The sequence below is a fragment of the Hipposideros armiger genome, unplaced genomic scaffold (genome assembly GCF_001890085.2).
Source record: "Hipposideros armiger isolate ML-2016 unplaced genomic scaffold, ASM189008v1 scaffold_136, whole genome shotgun sequence".
NCBI classification, from domain to species: Eukaryota; Metazoa; Chordata; class Mammalia; order Chiroptera; family Hipposideridae; genus Hipposideros; species Hipposideros armiger.
Window position 1 is genome coordinate 494,578 of NW_017731486.1, and position 20,091 is coordinate 514,668.

Sequence of the window (20,091 nt, forward strand, 5' to 3'; positions counted from 1 at the left end):
TAGCTAAACTCACAAAGTTTTGCAGGATGGAAACTATTCTCATCCTGTGCTGGAAGTTTCCATCTGCTATTTTATTGCATCCTTGCATCTTGCTGTGTGGTCTCAATGCCATGGGACAGGTGAGACCCTGAGATGCAGAGAGGTAGACACTGCACTATAGGGCCCCAATTCACATCCCAATCCGCTGGTTCCAAGTCTACGAGTTGTGATCAAATGATATGGTGAATGTTTAAATAAAAGAAAAGTTATTACAGTAAAAACACATTGCCATTAATCCCCCTCAGAATACTACCCCCCACTTTGAACATACTTACGAGGTATGATCAAAAACTGTGGTGAATGCTGCTGCCGAGTGCCGTCCAACGGATAGTCGGGGATCTTCAATAAGCAAGGCAGTGCGTCAAACCTTAGTAAACAGTGTGTGACAAGTTTCAACTTGTTCAGTACAGTCAGTCGGATGTGAGCTACTGTTGAGAGAAGGTGTGTTGTTCAAAGTGTGCCATAAATCATGGATCAGGAACAACGCATTAACATGAAATTTTGTTTCAAATTGCAAAAAAAGTGCTAAAGAAACACATGGAATGTTAAAATTAGTTTATGGTGATCTGCACTGACCATGAAGATGGTTTGCAAGTGGTTCGAGCAATTTCATAATGGTTGTGAATCGACTGAAGACAAGGAGAGATCGGGACATTCTTCAACATCAAAAACCCAAGAGAATGTTGAAAGAGTAAGCAAAATGATTTGATCAAACAAGCGATTGACTATGAGGGAAATTTCTGAGGATCTGAACATCTTTTACGGTTCCATTCAAAGCATTTAACAACAAATTTGAACATGCGGTGAGTGAGTGTGAAATTCGTTCCATGCGTTTTTGCTGTTGAACAAAAGCAGCAGCGTTTGTCAATTTCATTGGAGTTGCATGATGGTGTCACTTCAGATTCCAGGTTTTTAAGACATATCATCACGGGAGATGAAACTTGGGTCTATGGTTACTCTTATGATCCTGAGACCAAGGTTCAGAGTTCTCAATGGAAATCACCCAGTTCTCATGTGAAAAAAGCGAGTCAATCAAGATCTAACATCAAGGTGATGTTAATTGTGTTTTTTGAACTTGGTGGAATTTTGTAAGCTGAGTTTGTATCCAGGTACACTATGATGGACTCTGAATATTTTCAGAACTTATTAGAACATTTAAGAAACAAAGTGTGTAGAAAACAGCCTGAGAAATGGGCAAACGATTTCATCCTCCATCATGACAATGCTGCGTGTCAGATATCACCTCTGGTACGGCAATTTCTGTCAAATAAGAACATTACAGTGTGTCCTCATCCACCTTATTCACTGGATCTGGGACTGTGTGACTTCTGGTTCTTCACCAAAGTCAAAATGACCATGAAAGTAAACGTTTTGAATCGATTCAGGACATGGAGGCAGCCACAACTGTGCAACTACAGACACTCACGAAAGAGGACTTTCAGATCTGCTTCAGAAAGTGGCAAGAAAGATGGGATAAGTGCGTTTGAAGCGAGGGGAAGTATTTTAAGGGGGATTAAAGGCAGTGGGTCTTTTACTGTAATACAATTTTTTAACTTAAACTTTCACCATATTTTTGGGTGGTTTTTTAAAAGATTTTATTGGGGAATCAGGGAAGGGGAACAAAAAAGTTGCTGTCCTTTTATTCTTCAGTCTAGTTGTGGAGGACGTCGCTTCACTGGCCCATGTTGGTATTATCATTGCACTCTTCCCGGGTGAGGCAGTCGCTTGCCAGCCCTTGGACGGCCACTCATGGCAGCTCATTAAAGCTCACGCCCGCTGCCAGCCAGCCCCATTGCAGCCTATGCCATTGCCGGTGACTCATGGCAGCCCAGCTCCAGGTCGAGCTCTTGTTCACCATCTTAGCTGTAGAGGGTGCAGTGTCACTGGCTCTCATGTGGGATCCGAACCGGGGTCCTGCTGCTCAGAACTGGCGTCCCAAGCCAACTCATAACCAACCGTGCCACTCAGCTGGCCCTCACCATATGTTTTGATCATCCCTCATACACTAGTCCTACACCACAGCTACCCACATTGATCAGCAATGAAAAAGACAAGACAGAATAAAAGATGGGCCAGTGGCAATAGCAAGTGCAACGTGCTTCAGAGCAGGGAGAATGATATGAGCTGTCCTGTGGTTAGAACAGACATTGAGGCCCTAACCTGGGTAGAAAAAGATGAAAAGATTTGTTAAAACTAAGGGGAAAGTTGGGCACTCTGAAAAGGTGAGCTCCAAGCCCTAATCGTCAGTCAGAAGTGTACTTTGTGTTTACTTAGAAGCAAGTCAGCTGATCTGCCAGCAATCCTCTGCTGTGGGCTCATTGCAGCCTGTACAGAGGCCTCAGTCAGAACAAGAAGAGGGGCTGAGTTTGGATGGAGAATCACTGCCTGTCCTCAAGGGCTATTCATCACTACTTCCTATCCAAGCTGGGGAAGCCCAGGCCAACTTCTGAGCCTGGACTCTTGCGGTCAGGCTGTGACAGGACATTTATCAGAGGGCTGTGGGGAACCCTGGCCCTCACAGCTGACACCTTTGATCTAAAGGATGGGCACTGGCAGCAGAAAAGGTGAGAACAAGTTGACTTCTGGAGGGTCTGCTGGCTCAGAAGTGATGGCAGGTTGATGAAGTGGCTTAATCCAGCCTGGGAAGGAATATCCAAAATGTAACGGCAAAATAACTGATCAGCATGTCAGGCAGGACATGAATATTCATAAAATATTAGAGCTAGGAGACTCAGTGAACACCGTATCTGTTTTCCTTATTTTATAGCTGAGGAAATGGGCTCAAGGAGACAAAAATGACATGCCAAGGTCACATAGTGAATAGCGAGGATCCTTTAGGACTATAACTTTGGTTTTCTGGCTTTTAATCCAGCCTTGTAGTTAGCTCAGAATTAGTGCATATCAAAACAATCTAGCTATTTACCTGTGTTACCTCAATAAACTTAATTTTAAAACTTCTATTTACAACATTTGTTCAGATTGAATTTAATGTGAAATCAAGGAAGATTATAATCTGGGCAGCAGTGAGGCAGATGTGTACTATCATGTCACTTCACTCAATTCCATTACAGAAATCTAGTTAAAATCTTGTTCGCCACACTCTACAAAGCTAAGAAAATAAATTGATTCCTTAATAACAAAATGTATTTACTACCTAACATAGTGCTCATAGGTCAGTGTTAAATGAATAAATGGATTAAAAAAAAGGGTCATGGACAAATTATTAACATCATTTAAGAAAGAGCTTAAAAAAGAATAAACAGCTGTCAGCTAAAGTGTAAAACTTTTCCTCATTTTTTTCCAGCCCTGAGGACCCAACTCATCTAGAGAAAAACTGAGACTGATTTAAAAAATGAAACCTCTATAAAATTGTCTTCAAAACAAAAAAAAAATAGGATTACATAATAGAAATGGTGGCATGAGGTGAGCCTCTTGAAATATCCCCTGGAATTTGCAACGAATTGAACAAATTCTACAACGGACTCGTAGCACAGAAGACAGGGAAGACTAAGAAATGCACAATTGAAATCATCTAAACGTGGGTAAATTGGGCTAGTGGGAGATGAGGGAGAGGGGAAGTGCAGAGATGTGGGCATCGGGGGCTGCAGGACACAGACCTGAGCTTGAAGCTCCAAGATCCCTGCATTCCAGAGCTACCACAGTCCCGGGAGAGGGGAGAATTCAGACTGCTAGCACTCCCCTTATGGCCCACAGTCCTGCCTGAGGGATCAGCATATAACACGGCTTAACGCAATGTGAGAACAGTGGTTTAAGCCCTTATTGCCAAGCAGAGGACAGAAGACTTAGGCACAGAGCCTAGCCGACCACTTCCTACCTTCCCAGTGCTCGCCCACCCACATCTCCCCAATACTAGAAGCACAACAGTAGCAGTGTCAGGTCAAGTGAACAAAATATTTGCATTTCTGGGAACTGCAGTCCCACAGGCATGGACTCATGGCCCTACTAGTTGCCATGAAGCGGGGCGGGGTGGGGGTGGGGCTGGGGCAGGGGCTGAAGGAGCCTTGGGAGCAGGATTGATTGGCTGTGCTGGTATTGCCGCCATTGCCCACAGCCACCTCTCACAACCCACCCCTCTCCTGCCCCCACCTATCTGGACAGATCCCTGCAGGGGTAAAGAGAGCCACTGAAACACACAGGCCCTGAATCTGGTGCAGGAAGAGCTTTGAAACTTCAGAAGCTCTCCACATCCTCCTACAGAGGTGGTGCCATGAGACCCAGGTGACCTGATCATAGAGGAAAATCCCATTTTCCAGGGAACCCCTCCATTGTGTGAGAAGCTGGAACAGTGTAGAGAAAATATAACTTTACAGTGTGAGAGAGAATAAAAGGCTGCAGTGGGAAAGAAAATAAAATATTTCACCAATACCCACTAGAAAGCAAAAGAAAAACCTCTTCCTATCAACCTGTTGCAGAACCCACTCCTGTAGATGACTAGGAAGAGAAATCATAATTCATTAATTGACATAAATAACCAAGGTAACAAAGCAGCTCAGAAATAAAATGAAAATTCTCCAGAAAATGAACTTAAAGACATGGAAATATGTGAATTAAATGACAGAGAATTCAAGATTACAGTTCTGAAAAAAAATCAACGAGATGCAAGAAAACACAGACAGGCAGTTTAATGAACTCAGAAACACAATCAAAGAACAAAATGAACATTTTACCAAAGAGATTGAAACTTTAAAATAAGAACCAAATAGAATTTTTGGAGATAAAGTACTCAATAAAAGAAATGCAGAATGAAATAGCCAGCTTAGGTAATAGAGTTGATCAGATGGAGCAAAGAATCAGAGATATCAAAGATAGAAATCTGGAAATGACACAGATGGAAGAAGAGAGAGACTTGAGAGTTAAAAGAAATGAAAGAACTCTACAAATAGCAATATAAGAATAATGGGCATACCAGAAGGAGAAAAAAGGGAGAAGGGAACAGAGAGTATATTCAAGCAAATAGTCGATGAGAACTTCCCAAACTTGTGGAAAGAACCAGACCCTTAAATCCAAGGAGCAAATAGAACACCTAATTACCTCAATCCCAACAGGCCTTCTCCAAGGCACATTGTATAGAAAGTGTCAAAAATTAACAACAAAGAAAGAACCCTCAAGGCAGCCAGGGAAAAGAAGATGGTAACTGACAAAGCAAAGCCCATTGGATTATCATCAGATTTTTTGGCAGAAACTCTACAAGCCAGGAGAGAGTGGAATCAAATATTCAAACTATTGAAAGAGAGAAATTATGAGCCAAGAATAATATATCCAGCAAAGATATCCTTTAGATATGAAGGAGGAATAAAGACCTTTCCAGACATACAGAGGCTGAGGGAATTTTCTAACACACGACCTGCCCTACAAGAAAAACTGAAAGAGGCTATTCAACCTGAAACAAGAAAAGCAAAACAGTACAAAACCATGAGTAGTATTATGAACAGACAGACAAAAGCAAGAAATGGCAATCTCTACATCAAATAGGACACTATACACTTAAACATAACATGCAGGGTAAAGAAGAAAACAAAAACAGCACTTAAAATAAAAGAGGAAAAAGACAACTTGCTACTGCAATGCAGAAATCAACTCATAGCATAAATAGGAATAATTTGTGACAACAAAAACAAAAAGGAGAGAGAGTAAAGATCTGAGTTGGCAAAAGAGAATGGAGAAAAGAAGCATGCTGAAGAAAATGGAATACATAAAGTTAATAGTAACCACTCAAAAAAAATCCAGAACTGAAATACATAACATAAGAAAAAGAGGGAAAAATTATAGAATACCATCACACAGAAATAATAGCAACAAAAAGGCAAACAAACAATGGAGACACTGTTCTACCAGAAAACCAAAGATAGAATGATAGGAAATTCTCATATATCAATACTCACCCTAAATGTAAATAGACTGAATTCACCAATAAAAAGACACAGAGTAGCAGATTGGATATAAAAACTAAACCCAACCATATGCTGCCTCCTAGAAACACATCTCATCTACAAGGACAAATATAGACTCAAAGTGAAAGGGTAGAAATTGATACTCCAAGCAAATGATATTCAGAGAAAAGCAGGTATATCCATACTCATGTCAGATGAAACAGACTTCAGGATAAAAACGGTAACAAGAGACAAAGATGGACATTTCATAATGATAAAGGAGACTATACAACAAGAAGGCATAACAATCATCAATATTTATGCCCCCAATCAGGGAGCACAGAAACATACGAAGCAACTACTAACAGAACTAAAGGGAGAAAGTAATCAAAACACAATTATAGTAGGGGACCTAAATACATCATTGACAGCTATGGATAGAACATCTAAACAGAAAATAAAGAAAGAAATATCAGCCCTAAATGACACATTAGATGAAACAGACATAATTGACATTTATAGAGCATTTCATCTTAGAACACCAGATTATATATTCTTTTCTAGTGTACATAGAACATTCTCAAGGATAGACCATATATTGGGTCATAAAACTAGCCTCAACAAATTTAAGAAGATCAAAATCATACCAAGCATATTCTCTGATCACAAGGCTTTGAAATTGGATATCAACTGCAAAGAGAAAGCAGGAAAAACCACAAATATGTGGAGATTAAACAACATACTTTTAAAGAACGGTTCAGTCAAAGAAGAAATAAGAGGAGAGATAAAAAAATACATAGAAAAAAAATGAGAATGAAAATTCATTCTACCAAAATTTTTGGGATGCACTGAAAGCAGTTTTAAGAGGGAAATTTATATCATTACAGATCTATCTCAAGAAGAAAGAAAAATCCCAGATAAATAACCTTACATTACACCTTAAAGAGCTAGAAAAAGAAGAAAAAATGAAACCCAAAGTCAGCAGAAAGCAGGAAATAATAAAAATCAGTGCAGAAATATATGAAATAGAGAACAAAAAGACAATAGAAAAAAATTAATGCAACAAAGAGCTGGTTCCTTGAAAAGATTAATAAAATTGACAAACCCTTGGTTAGACTCACTAAGATAAAAAGAGAAAAGACGAAAACAAATTCAGAAATGAAAGAGGGAAAGTTACCACAGTTGCTGCAGAAATACAAAGGATCATCCAAGAATATTATGAAGGACTATATGCCACCAAATTCAATAACTTAGAAGAAATGGACATATTCTTAGAAACATATAGCCTTCCTAGGCTGAATCATGAAGAATTGGAAAATCTAAATAGACCAATCAACAGTAAGGAAATTGAATCAGTCATCTGAAACCGTTTCAAAAGCAAAAATCCAGGACCAGATGGCTTCACTAGTGAATTCTACCAAACATTCAAAGAGGATCTAATACCTGTCCCATTCAAGCTCTTCCAAAAAATTCAAGAAGAGACAGTACTCACTAATTTATTTTATGAGGCCATTATTACCCTGATACCAAAGTCTGGTAAGGATAACACACAAAAAGAAAATTATAGACCAATATCTCTGATGAATACAGATGCAAAAACCCTAAACAAAATTGTAGCAAATCTAATGCAACAATGCATTAAAAAGATTATACATCACGACCAAGTGGGGTTCATCCCAGGGGCACAAGGATGGTTCAACATATGCAAATCAATCAATGTGATTGATTTAAATAAATAAAGGACAAAAATCAAATGATTATGTCAATAGATGCAGAAAAAGCGTTTGACAGGATACAACATCCAATTATGATTAAAACACTTAATAAAATGGATATAGAAGGAAAATACATAATAAAGACCATATACGACAAACTCAGCTCATATCATAATTAATGGTGAAAAGCTGAAGCCCTTCACTCTATGCTAACACCACAGGACTGTCCCCTATCACCTCTGCTTTTCAACATAGTATTGGAAGTCCTAGCCAGAGCAATCAGGCAAGAGAAAGAAATAAAAGGCATCCAAATTGGAAATGAAGAAGTTAAGTTGTCACTTTCTGCAGATGACATGATGCTATATATACAAAACTCTAAAGATGCCACCAAAAAGCTATTAGAAACAATAAACAAATACAGTAAAGTTGCCGGCTACAAAATCAATGTACAAAGTCCATTGCATTCCTATACACTAACAATGAAACTTCAAAAAAAAGAAAATTTTTTTAAAAATTCCTTTTGTAGTTGCAACAAAAAGAATAAAATATCTAGGAATAAACTTAACCAAGGATGTGAAAGACCTATACACTGAAAACTATAAAACATTTTTAAAATAAATTGAAGAAGACACAAAGAAATGGAAAGACATTCCATGTTCATGGATTGGAAGAATCAACATAGTTAAAATGGCCATGTTACCCAAAGCAATTTATAGATTTAATGCAATCCCCATCAAAATCCCAACGGCATTTTTTAAATAAATAAAACAAAATGTCATCAGATTTGTATGGAACCACAGAAGACACCAAATAGCCAAAGCCATCCTAAGAAAAAAGAACAAAGCTGATGGTATCATACTCCCTGACTTCAGCTTGTAGTACAGGGTTAAAACAGTAATCAAAACAGTATGGTATTGGCAGAAAAAGACCAATGGAACAGAACTGAGAACCCAAAAATAAACCCACATAAATATGGACAGATAATTTTCAACAAAGAAGCCAAAAACATACAATGGAGAAGAGACAGCCTTTTCAATAAATGGTGCTGGGAGAATTGGAAAGCCACATGCAAATAATGAAACTAGACTGCTATCTGTCACCATGTACCAAAATTAATTCAAAATGGATCAAAGACCTAAACATAAGACCTGAAACAATAAACCTCATAGAAAAAAACATAGGTACTAAACTTATGGGTGTTGGGTTCAAAGGGGATTTTATGAATTTGACTTCAAAGGCAAGGGAAGTAAAAGCTAAAATAAATGAATAGGACTATATCAAACTACAAAGCTTCTGCATAGCTAAAGAAATCATCGACAAAATAAAGAAGGAACCAACCAAATGGGAGAAGATTTTCGCAAACAATGCCTTCGATAAGGGACTAATATCTAAAATATATGAGGAACTCATACAACTCAACAAAAAAATCAAACAAACCAATGAAAAAATGGGCAGAGGACCTGAATAGACATTTCTCCAAAGAGGACATACAAATGGCCAATACAAATATGAAAAAATGCTCAACATCACTAATCATCAGAGAAATGCAAATAAAAACCACAATGAGATATCACCTCACACCAGTTAGAATGGCTATCATCAACAAGACAAATAATAGCAAGTGCTGGAGAAGCTGTGGAGAAAAAGGAACCTTCATACACTGTTGGTGGGGAAGTAGATTGGTGCAGCTGCTATGGAAGGCAGTGTGGAGGTTCCTCAAAAAATTAAGACTAGAATTACCATATGACCCAGCAACCCTTCTCCTGGGAATCTACCCAAAAAATCTGAAAACATGTATCCATAAAGATATATGTGCTCCGATGTTCATTGCAGCTTTATTTACAGTGGCCAAGACAAGACCAAATTGTCCTTCAATAGATGATTGGACAAAGAAGATGTGGTAAACATACCCAATGGAATACTATTCTGCCATAAAAAAAAGATGAAATAGTGCCATTTGTGACAACTTGGATGGATCCTGAGATTATTATGCTAAGCAAAATAAGTCAGAGAGAAAAAGTCAAGAACCATATGATTTCACTAACATGTGGTATATAAAACTGAAAACAGCAAAGGAACAAGAAAAAAAAAATGAAGAAAAAAACCCTCATAGACACAGACAATAGTTTAGTGGTTACCAGAGGGTAAGAGGGGAGGGGGATGGAAGATGAGGGTAAAAGGGATCAAATATATGGTGATGGAAAGAGAACTGACTCTGGGTGGTGAACACACAGTGTGATATATAGATGATGTATTACAGAATTGTACACCTGAAACCTATGTAACTTTACTAATGATTGTCATCCTAATAAACTTTTATTTAAAATAATAATAATAAAGAATAATCTGGAGAGCTTATTAAAAATGCTGATGTTTTAGATCTCACCCCCAAATTTTAATTTAGTGTAATTGGGGTGGGGTTTGGGAACTTCATTCACTTTATCACTTCATTCACTCATGCTGTCAACCTACCTCAACCTTTGGAAAAACTCTTCTTTTCTATGTGAAAGAAAACGGTGCCTAATGCCCAGGAAAACATCATAAGAGGATGCAAGGTAGATGGGGTGGACATTGTGACAAAACATTGTATTGGGTTGTTGGAAAAGTCATGACTCATGTTTGCGACAGATGGCACTAGTTCATTTTTGGAAGTACTAGTCATTTGCATCTATGTTATTGCTATGTCATTTGACAGCTGACAGTTTTAGCTTCATTCTAAAAAAAATTGAATGATTTGGTTGAGTTTTGGAGATTTTACAAGTTGAAGATGGAAGACCAAACTGTGCATTTTTGCAATATTTTGCTGTTTTACTTCCATAAAGGAAAGAATGCGCATCAAGCTTGTGAAAAGTTGCATAAAGTTTATGGTGACAACACTCTACGAGAATGGCAGTGCCAATGATGGTTCATGAAATTCCATGCTGGTGATTTTGATCTCAACAACGCTCCTTGGTCAGGGAGGCCCACTGAGGTTCATGACGACAAAATAAAGGCATTGATTGAGTCATTCCCATGTTACACAACATGAGAAATTGCAAAAACATTGAACATCCATCATTCAAGCATTCACAACCACCTGAAGAAGCTGGGATACATAAGCAAGCTCAATAATTGGGTTCTGCATGAACTCAAAGAAGTTCATTTGACGGCACGTATAAACATCTGCAATACGCTCATTAAACATGAGGAAAACTATCCTTTTTGAAGTGACCGATAACTGGTGACGAAAAGTGGATTGTTTACAACAATGTGGTGCACAAACTGTCTTGGTCCCGACTTAATGATTTGCCTAAACGACATCAAAAACAGACATTCGTCAGAGAAAGGTTATGCTCTCAGTGCGGTAGGAATTTAAAGATGTCGTGGTTTTCGAGGTCCTACCGAGGAACCAAACAATCAGTTCGAATGTGTACTGTCGGCAATTGGACAGTTTGAACGAATCCATCATCCACAAATGTCCAGAGCTTGTTAATTGTAAAGGAGTTGTGTTCCATCACGACAGCGCGAGACCGCACACAAGTTTGATCACCCGTCAAAAATTATTGGAACTTGGATGGGATGTGTTGCCACACCCACCATACTCACCTGACCTTGCACCATCAGATTTCCACTTGTTTCACTCTCTTCAAAATTCATTGTGTGGTATAACATACAATTCAGGTGAGGCTGTAAATCAGTACTTTGTTCAGTTTTTCGCAAATAAAGACAGGTCCTTCTATGAACAAGGAATTATGAAGCTCACTGAAAGATGGCAAAAGGTTATCGAACAAAATGGGCAATATATCATTGATTGGTCTTTGTTCTTTATATAAATAAATGACCTTTTAAAAACATAGACAAAATACATCAGGACTTTTCCAGCAACCCAATAGAAGAGCAAAATGATTTTCTTTTTATACTGATTCTCCTCCCAAAACCCCTCATAGCACTGTATATGAGTATGTATGAATGGTTTCATACCTCTGAGCTGAAATAAGGTACAGAGGCCAAGTTCATACTGTTGCTCACTCCTTTCAGATTGTAAGAAAAGCACACTGACATTTATCAAGAACTTTTTGGAGGAACTGATTTCCATGGTTACACAATGAAACATTCTTTTCCAGTGTCAGCCCCCAAAATGGCCTCCGGTATTTGTGCCTCATACTAAAACATGATACCATGGTAGATAGCAAGAGAATGTGCAAAGACAAAGTTTGGAAGTGACCTCTTTGTGATCTTGGATACATTATTGATACATTACTCCATCTCTCTAGGTTTGCATTTCTCCATGTACATTTCTAATGGTGCCTCCATATTGACATGTGGATGTAATGAATGTAGGGTAGTTGCTCAATAAATGGTTATTGAGGCCAAACTCTTTGCTTCACTGTTCACTACCACTCTCCCATCTGACCCATCAGCAATGCCCTGCAGCTCTGTCTGTTCACGCTGCTACCCCATCCTGGCCAAAGACTTTCATTTCTCCCCTGGATTGTTGCAGTGGCTTCCTCACTGGTCTCTCTCTGCTTCTGCTCTTGCCTTGCTCCTCCTCAGATTCTTCTCAGCCCAGTCAGAGCATGTCAGTCCTCTGTTCAAACCCTCCTCTGACTTCACCCTGGGACTCAGCAAAATCAGTCTTACCTGCAACACCTGTGAATTCCTGCAGTTTGCTCCATCCCACGCCCACAGATAAGTGTCCTCGTTTCCTACTGCTTCCTTTCTTGCTCCTTTCAGTCACATGGGCCTCCTTGCTATTCCTTGAGCTCCCCATACAGACTTTTACCTTAGGCCATTTGCCATCTTATTCCTTCTGCCTGGATCACTTTCCCTTTATTTATTAGCCTAGCTCACTCTCTTACCTTCTCAGTGAGGAATTCCCTGCAGTCCTATTTAAAATTGCACATCCACTGACACTTTTTTTACTCTTTCCTTGCATTTTTCGTTTTAACGTAGCAGTTATCACCACCTTACATACTACGGATTTTATATATCTGTCTTGTTGGCTGCCTATCTCCTAGCACATGATGGAAGGCACATCATCAGGTTCTTCCTTTCAGGGTGCCTGCTCTCTGAGCCTAGGCATGTGGGAGTCCAGCTTTGTCTGATCACCCCCACCCACACCCTCTGGTGGTAGCTGACTCCTTGATGCAAGAGCAAGTCCTAGAATGTGGGGCAGAGCAGAGTGGAGGGGAACGAAGTGTAAACACATTTTACATAGACCAGAAGAATCTGGAGAGTAGTTGCCATGGGTTCTGCTGTTACCCTCTGCTCCATAACATGGGGTGTGGTGTTGGAAGGAGGTGTTCAGCAGGGAGGGAGAGAAACTGTGTTTTAAGAATAAGCCCCAGGTCTGTTGACACCCACATCTTCATGGCATGGCACTGTGTTGGAAGGAGGTATGCGGAAAGGATAAGAACTCTGTTAGCTGAAGGTTTGGAGGTTTCAGTAGTCCCTTCATTTAATAACTCAGGAACAGTGGAGATCTGAAGCCTGCAAAACAAATCTAAAACTGAGAGTGAGCTGGAATCTTTCATGTGTGCACCATAGAAGGTGGAGAAACCTCACATGGTTCTGGAATAATTCACTTCTATTATTATAGATGAGCCCTCTCTCTTCATTTCAGCCCAAACCCCAAACCCAAACCACCTAATACAGTGCATATACTTTATAAGACTCAGGACACAGAGTGGATAGAGAGGACCTAGAACTGATATTGCTATTTTCTTACAAGGACCATCTTTGCCAAAAAGACAAAAATGCAGGGGCAGCTTTTGAGATGCATGCAGGCCCTGCTGCTTATGTGCACCTCTTGTCCCATGGGCACCTGGCTGTCCCTCTGCCAGATGCCAGTAAGAGAGACTCTGGTGTAGAGTCCCACTGGAGTTGTGACAGGATAGGAGTCTGGGGAGGCCGGGACCTGCAAGGAATCCTGCAGCTGATAGTGGGACCACCTGTGTGGGTTTACCTGCTTGCTGTCCTTGCAGGCTGCAGCCTGGGGAGCTGCCTGGAGGTAGAGGGAGAACTGTGAGTATGGGCCCCTGTGCACTGTGTTTCTGTTTCTGCTGTGTTGTCCTGTGTGTGATGTTTTTGTTGTGTTAAAGTGTGTGTGTATTAGGTTGTTGCTTTAGAGGTTACAAGTGCTGGGAGCATCAGGGAGGGGCTTGTGAGCAGGACTGAGTCTGTGAGGCAACACCGAGCTTACAGAACTTAGGCCCAAGCCCTCCTTAAATACACCTCTAAAAACTAGGTCTAAGAGTGTGTTATAACTCCTCACTCCCTTCTTCCTAATGCTCAGACCTTAGCTATTCATAGTAGAATTATGAGGAACAGAACTTAACAGTGCCATGACATATTAACCAAACCACAGGCCTCTAGAAATTCGGCCTTTTCCACTCATGTCCTCCTTCAGGTCCTTTGTGTGTAATTGTGACATCTCCTTTGTCCCCTCCATGTTCCTCTCTTAGATAAGAGATAACATCTTTGAAACTTAATTCTTTTTTTTTAAAGATTTTTATTGGGGAGTTGGGGGATGGGAACAGCGCTGGGGAATTGGGGGAAGGGAAACAGAGAAGTTGCTGTCCTTTTGTTCTTCAGTGTAGTTGTGGAGGACATTGCTTCACTGGCCCAAGTTGGCACCATCATTGTGCTCTTCCCGGGCAAGGCAGATCAGTCGCCGGCTTCTGGACGGCCGCTCACTGAAGCTGCTGGCCGCTCATGCTGGCTGCTGGCCGCTCACGCTGGCTGCTGGCTACACACGGTAGCCAATGGCAACCCACTACAGCAAGGGTTGCAGCCTACACCGTCGTCGGCGACTCACAGCAGCCCAGCTCCAGGTTGAGCTGTTGTTCAGCATGTTAGCTGTAGAGGGCAGTGTCACTGGCCCTCACATGTGGGATCCGAACCAGGGCCCTCTGGCATCCCAAGCGAGCTCTTAACCAATGCGCCACTCAGCCGGCCCGAAATTTAATTATTGGAAAGAAGAAATTCTCTTCCAATTTACCAAGACAGAATCTTCGTTATCATTTAAGTCATCTTTTGCTTATTGATACGCACTTATTTCTCATTGGATGGATGCTATTATCAGGCACTTCTCTGTCCATGCTCCATGTATGGTAAGCTGGTGACCACAGGAACAGTAGCTGTTGTTACTTTGTGTTTCCAAAGCCCCTCTCCCACCGCTCTCTTGGGTTAGCAGGAACACATACAGCGCTCCCCACTCCTCAACAGTATCAACCCTGTTCTGCTGGTGGGAGCAGGACTAGAGACCCAGGGGTAGCTGAAGGGGGCAGTGAAGGGTGTGACCATAAATGCACAAATAGATCTACCCACAGGATTAAGTATGCATGAGAGGTGGAGTCTAATAAAATGCAGCCCATCCATCTAACTGCAAATGATATTTTATTAATCAAAAGTCAGTTAAAGAGAAGAAATCATTAAAATTGATACATATATCCCTCAAATATTTGTTTAACTTAAAACACATGACCGTGCATTCATTGCCAACACTTTGATGTAGGGCTAAGTCCTTCTCTTTGGCAATACATCGGCTGACTGAAGCTCTTTGTCTATCCCTGCATACACTGCTCTCACAATTCTTCATTTACAATTCCTTTTCTAATTTCGATTTCTAAAAAACAAAGTGAGAAAATAAAGCCATTTGAGAAGCAATCTGAGAACTGAAACTTCTGGTTTTAGAATATTTTCCTCAATCTTTTATAGCTGTCTCACTCTCCACCTAACCCAACAGCACTATGTGTAGTGGTTTGCATATATTGAGTCTCTTCAAACATTCAACTAAGTTTAGTAGAAAAAACAAATTTATTTGTATTTGTATTTCATTGGTTTCATACCATTTAGTTAAATTATGTAACTGCAGTGACATGCACAATGCGAATAAACAGGTTGGAAAAAATATGCTTGATTAGTGGCAAACATGCATCTATCTTTCTAAGGGTTGTAGGAGAACAGAAGCATGCCAGAGAAAGAGCATTAATTACTGTGGTCCATGAAACTATTATGGCACACATATGGGTACAACAGATGGACTTGTGTTGTATGGTCAGCTTTCAGTAGGTTATGCCTGGTAACACAGTTCCAAAGTCTCACTAGCTTATGAGAACAAAGGTTTGCTTCTCCTTTATATTATGTGCCCTTCCATGTTGACTATAACTCTGAACCCATGCTCTTTGTTTCAGGATCCAGGTGAAAGGATCTGTCCCTTTCTGGGACATGCCAGTCTCATGTTAGAGGGAAAAGAGAGATGTGGTCATTTACGATGAAGTGCTCTTAAAGCTTCTATTTGGAACTGGCATGTGTCACTTACATTCACATTTCAGTGGCCAAAAGGAGTCATGTGGTCAAGCCTTTCATCAGGAAATTAAAATAAACTTCACAGGGAAGGTACTGCAACTCATGGACAAGCTGGACCTCAAAGGGAGAGGTTGTATGACTCTCTTCCAGGGGAGGTAGTGAATATCTGGAACAGGAACATATTCTACCATACAGGTTTATAGAGGTCAGTTCACAGAGATTCAATTGTGTATGGCATGACTTGATGTAGATCAATGAACAAAATGGTGTATTATAAGATGGCTGTTTTTTAAAAGAAACCCCCCCTCTGAAATTCCTACAGCTCAGTATCTCTTTAAAGGCATTAATTGCTAGGGATCTGAAATCTGAAACTCATTTACCACAGAAACTTAAAAGGCTAAGTCTAGGCATTGTGTATAGTACATGTTCAATAAAAATTTGTTAAAAAGAGAGTGAAGTTAGTCTTCTTCATCTGAGAGATGAGCCTGGTAATGAATGAAACCTGCAAAGTTCTCATTGGAATGAGAGGGGTTTTTAGGGGAAGTGTCAGTAAAATGTCATGCCTATGGTCACATTCTTTGGAAGAACACAAACTTGGGTCAGACTTCCAGATGCAAAACTTGACTTGACTAGATGAGAAGAGAGGATATTGGCATCCTATGGTAGGGCTTAATTCTAGAACAGTCCAGACCTTGGGAGGAGCTGCAGAGAAAACCATGGAGGGACAGGTCAAGGGGAGTTCTTTGATAAACAATTGATGGTCAATGTGGCTTCCCATGGTCTAGGACCAAGGCTCTGAGCCAACGAACAGAGGTTGTGAAGAGAAGGGACAAAGTAAGGCAGCTTCATGATAAACTCCATCACACTATAGAATTTGTGTGAAATGTATTTCATTATTTGAACTAGAAATAAAAAATTGATTATATATTTTGGGGGTTCTTTCTGTGTTCTTCAATTTTTCAACCAAAGGGCACACTCAGGTCAAGAGTGAAACTCCATCTGCTTCTGCTTAAGGAAAACTTGTTTTGATTAAACATTTTTTAAAAATCACAGGCTTGCTTTTTATTTTTTTTTTTATACTTTATTGGGGGAACAATATGTGTTTTCCAGGACCCATCAGCTCCAAGCCAAGATGTTGTCCTTCAATCTTAGTTGTGGAGGGCGCAGCTCAGCTCCAAGTCCAGTCACCATTTTCAATCTAGTTGCAAGGGGCGTAGCCCACCAACCCGTGCGGGAGTCAAACTGGCAACCTCATTGTTAACAGCATGAGCTCTAACCAGCTGAGCCATCTGGCAGCTCAGCTCAAGTCGTTGTCTTCAATCTAGTTGCGGAGGGCCCAGCTCACTGGCCCATGTGGGAATCAAACTGGCAACCCGGTTGCTCAGAGCATGCACTCTAACCAACTGAGCCACGTGGCCACCCCCACAGGCTTGCTTTTAAGAAAGGACAAAAGGAGTAACAGCAGAACAGTGATATGTACTCTTCCATGCATGGCTGCCTCCACCTTGCAGCTCTTCCTTGCCTGCATTGAACAGAATTGGGGGGTTCAGTCCTTGCAAATTTCCCCGTGAGTTTATTAGGCTGCAATCACTTTTCCCTATTGGAAAAAGATGCCCTATACTCAGAAATGTAATAAATTATCTGCTGTTGGTATTTTCTCTTTCCAAGTGGTGATACAAGAATTCCAGACCTATAGCTCATCCCATCTGCCTCCCACTAATGTCGAGAGAGCTTTAATAAGCACCCAAAGGCCAGTTGATGTGAGGACTTTGGGCTTATCTAGGGGAACACAGTGATTGGCACAGCTGACCTGGGAGCTACCTAGTCTCTGCCATCAGACCACCTGCCTGCCTCCCTTCACCATCACACAGTACATGAAACACTTCTCATTAGCTAAATGAAGCTGAGCAGTTTGGGCATCAGTTACACATTAGGAACAAATTTTATTATTTTCACTTTATAAAAACAATTTTTCCAATCCATTTAACTATTCAGAATTCATCATGGACCTCCCTCTCTCATCTTCTCAAACTTTTCCAACATCATTCTGTTCAGTGAAAAAGAAAGATCCGAATTTCAAAGGGGAATTGAAAGACTTAAAAGAATGGAGGCAGAGTTTACAGTAAACATTAATTCATAAATCTATTTTGAGGTTATATTCTGGGCAGAAAGACCACAATAATTTATTTTTGTTAGAATTTTTTTTTATATTTTGCATAGATTTTAAATTATTGAATCAGAATGTGTCATATCTATGTTTCAATTATTTTTACTCATAGTGGATGGGTTTAAAATGTGGACCCAGGGCCGGCCGAGTGGCGCGATGGTTAAGAACTCGCTTGGGATGCCAGAGGGCCCCGGTTCGGATCCCACATATGAGGGCCAGTGACACTGCCCTCTACAGCTAAGATGCTGAACAACAGCTCAACCTGGAGCTGGGCTGCCATGAGTCACCGGCGACGGCGTGGGCTGCAGTCCCTGTGGCAGTGGATTGCCATGGGCTACTGTGTGTGGCCAGCAGCCAGCGTGAGCGGCCAGCAGCCGCAGTGAGCGGCCAGCAGCCGCAGTGAGCGGCCGTCCAGAAGCCGGCGACTGATCTGCCTCGCCAGAGAAGAGCGCAATGATGGTGCCAACTTGGGCCAGTGAAGCAACATCCTCCACAACTAGATTGAAGAACAAAACGACAGCAACTTGTCTGTTCCCCTTTCCCCAATTCCCCAGCACTGTTCCCATCCCCCAAATTCCCCAATAAAAAAATCTAAAAAAAAAAATAAAAAAAAATAAAAAATGTGGACCCATATTTACAGAAGACCTAAGACATGCAGTTACCATATGACTTCTTTACAAATGTACAAAATATGTTACCCTTGGACTTATGTGATTTTCTTCCCTTCCACAGCAGGCCATTGTCTTCCACCTTCACCATGATGTCAGGGATAGGACAGTCCACCGATCTGGAGGGGCAGGATGCAATGGATATTAAATTTTACATCTGCCACTAACTGTCTGTGTGATTGTAAACGAGCAGCATGACTGCTCAAGTTCCACAGCTTAAAATGAGAGTGTTAGGCCAATCAGAAGATGTAATTACTATGAAGGTAAAATGACACATAAATAAAAGATCTGATGCATACAAAGTCCATGTCAATATGTGTTCCTTACCTTTCATTGCAACTTCTAGTACTGATGACCATCCTGTTTTAGCCCAAGTTGCTTAGAAAACAGAGCCAAATGAAAAACTTTAAGTACTAATGCCTTATTAGAGGATGCAAGCCCAGGGAAGCAAGGTTGTGGGGGAAAAAGAGGACAGAGAAGGAGGAAGGACAAATGGAAGGGTGTGTATTGCCAAACTGCCCACAGCTTCACTACTAAAAGACCTGTTTGATTCATCCTGTCTCCAGAGTGGCTAGAAGGAACACTGCATCTCAGAACATCATTTAGAGAAGGCAGGGTGAGAGATGATCTGTGGAATTCCTTCTGTCTCTTATCTCTCATTTGTTAGCTCTCCTTCATGTGTTATTTAGACCCTGGCAGTCTCTAGGAAAATCAGAGCCTCCACAGATTCACCTGACAGTGATGTCTTTGAGGATGCCAGTGTTCTCTGTCTATGTGCTGGCAGTGGCAACAGTGGTTATGTCTTATGAACATAGCAATGGAGTAAACTGTTACTGAACCATAAAGCAAGGCAGATGGTTGAGGCCATGGAGGGTGGTGGTGAGCAGATCTGCATTGGAGCATAAACTGAGTATGGTTTATATTCATTGCAAAAGTCCCTGTTTTGGGGGGTCTTATTATAGTGAAGTAGATGGTACCTAGATCCAAAGGTTACAAGATTGTCAAACAATATGAATGTGACACCTCTGGCAAAGACCCAGGCACATAGTGAGTGTTAAGTACCTTTTAGCAGATGCCAGCTGTACTGCACTAGAGGCATAAGAAGCAATCATCAGTATGTATGTGTGCATGCATGTGTGCGCTTATGCTATGCATGCCTGTGTGTGTGTTATATGTCCCTGTGTGCCTATGTCGTGAGTGTATGTATGTGTGTGTGTGTGTGTGTGTGTGTGTGTGTGTGGTGTGTGTAAAGGGTGGTTCAAAACCAGAAAAGAATTAGACGATGTCTCTAAATGATGAATCGATGGTTCTATTGTTTATTC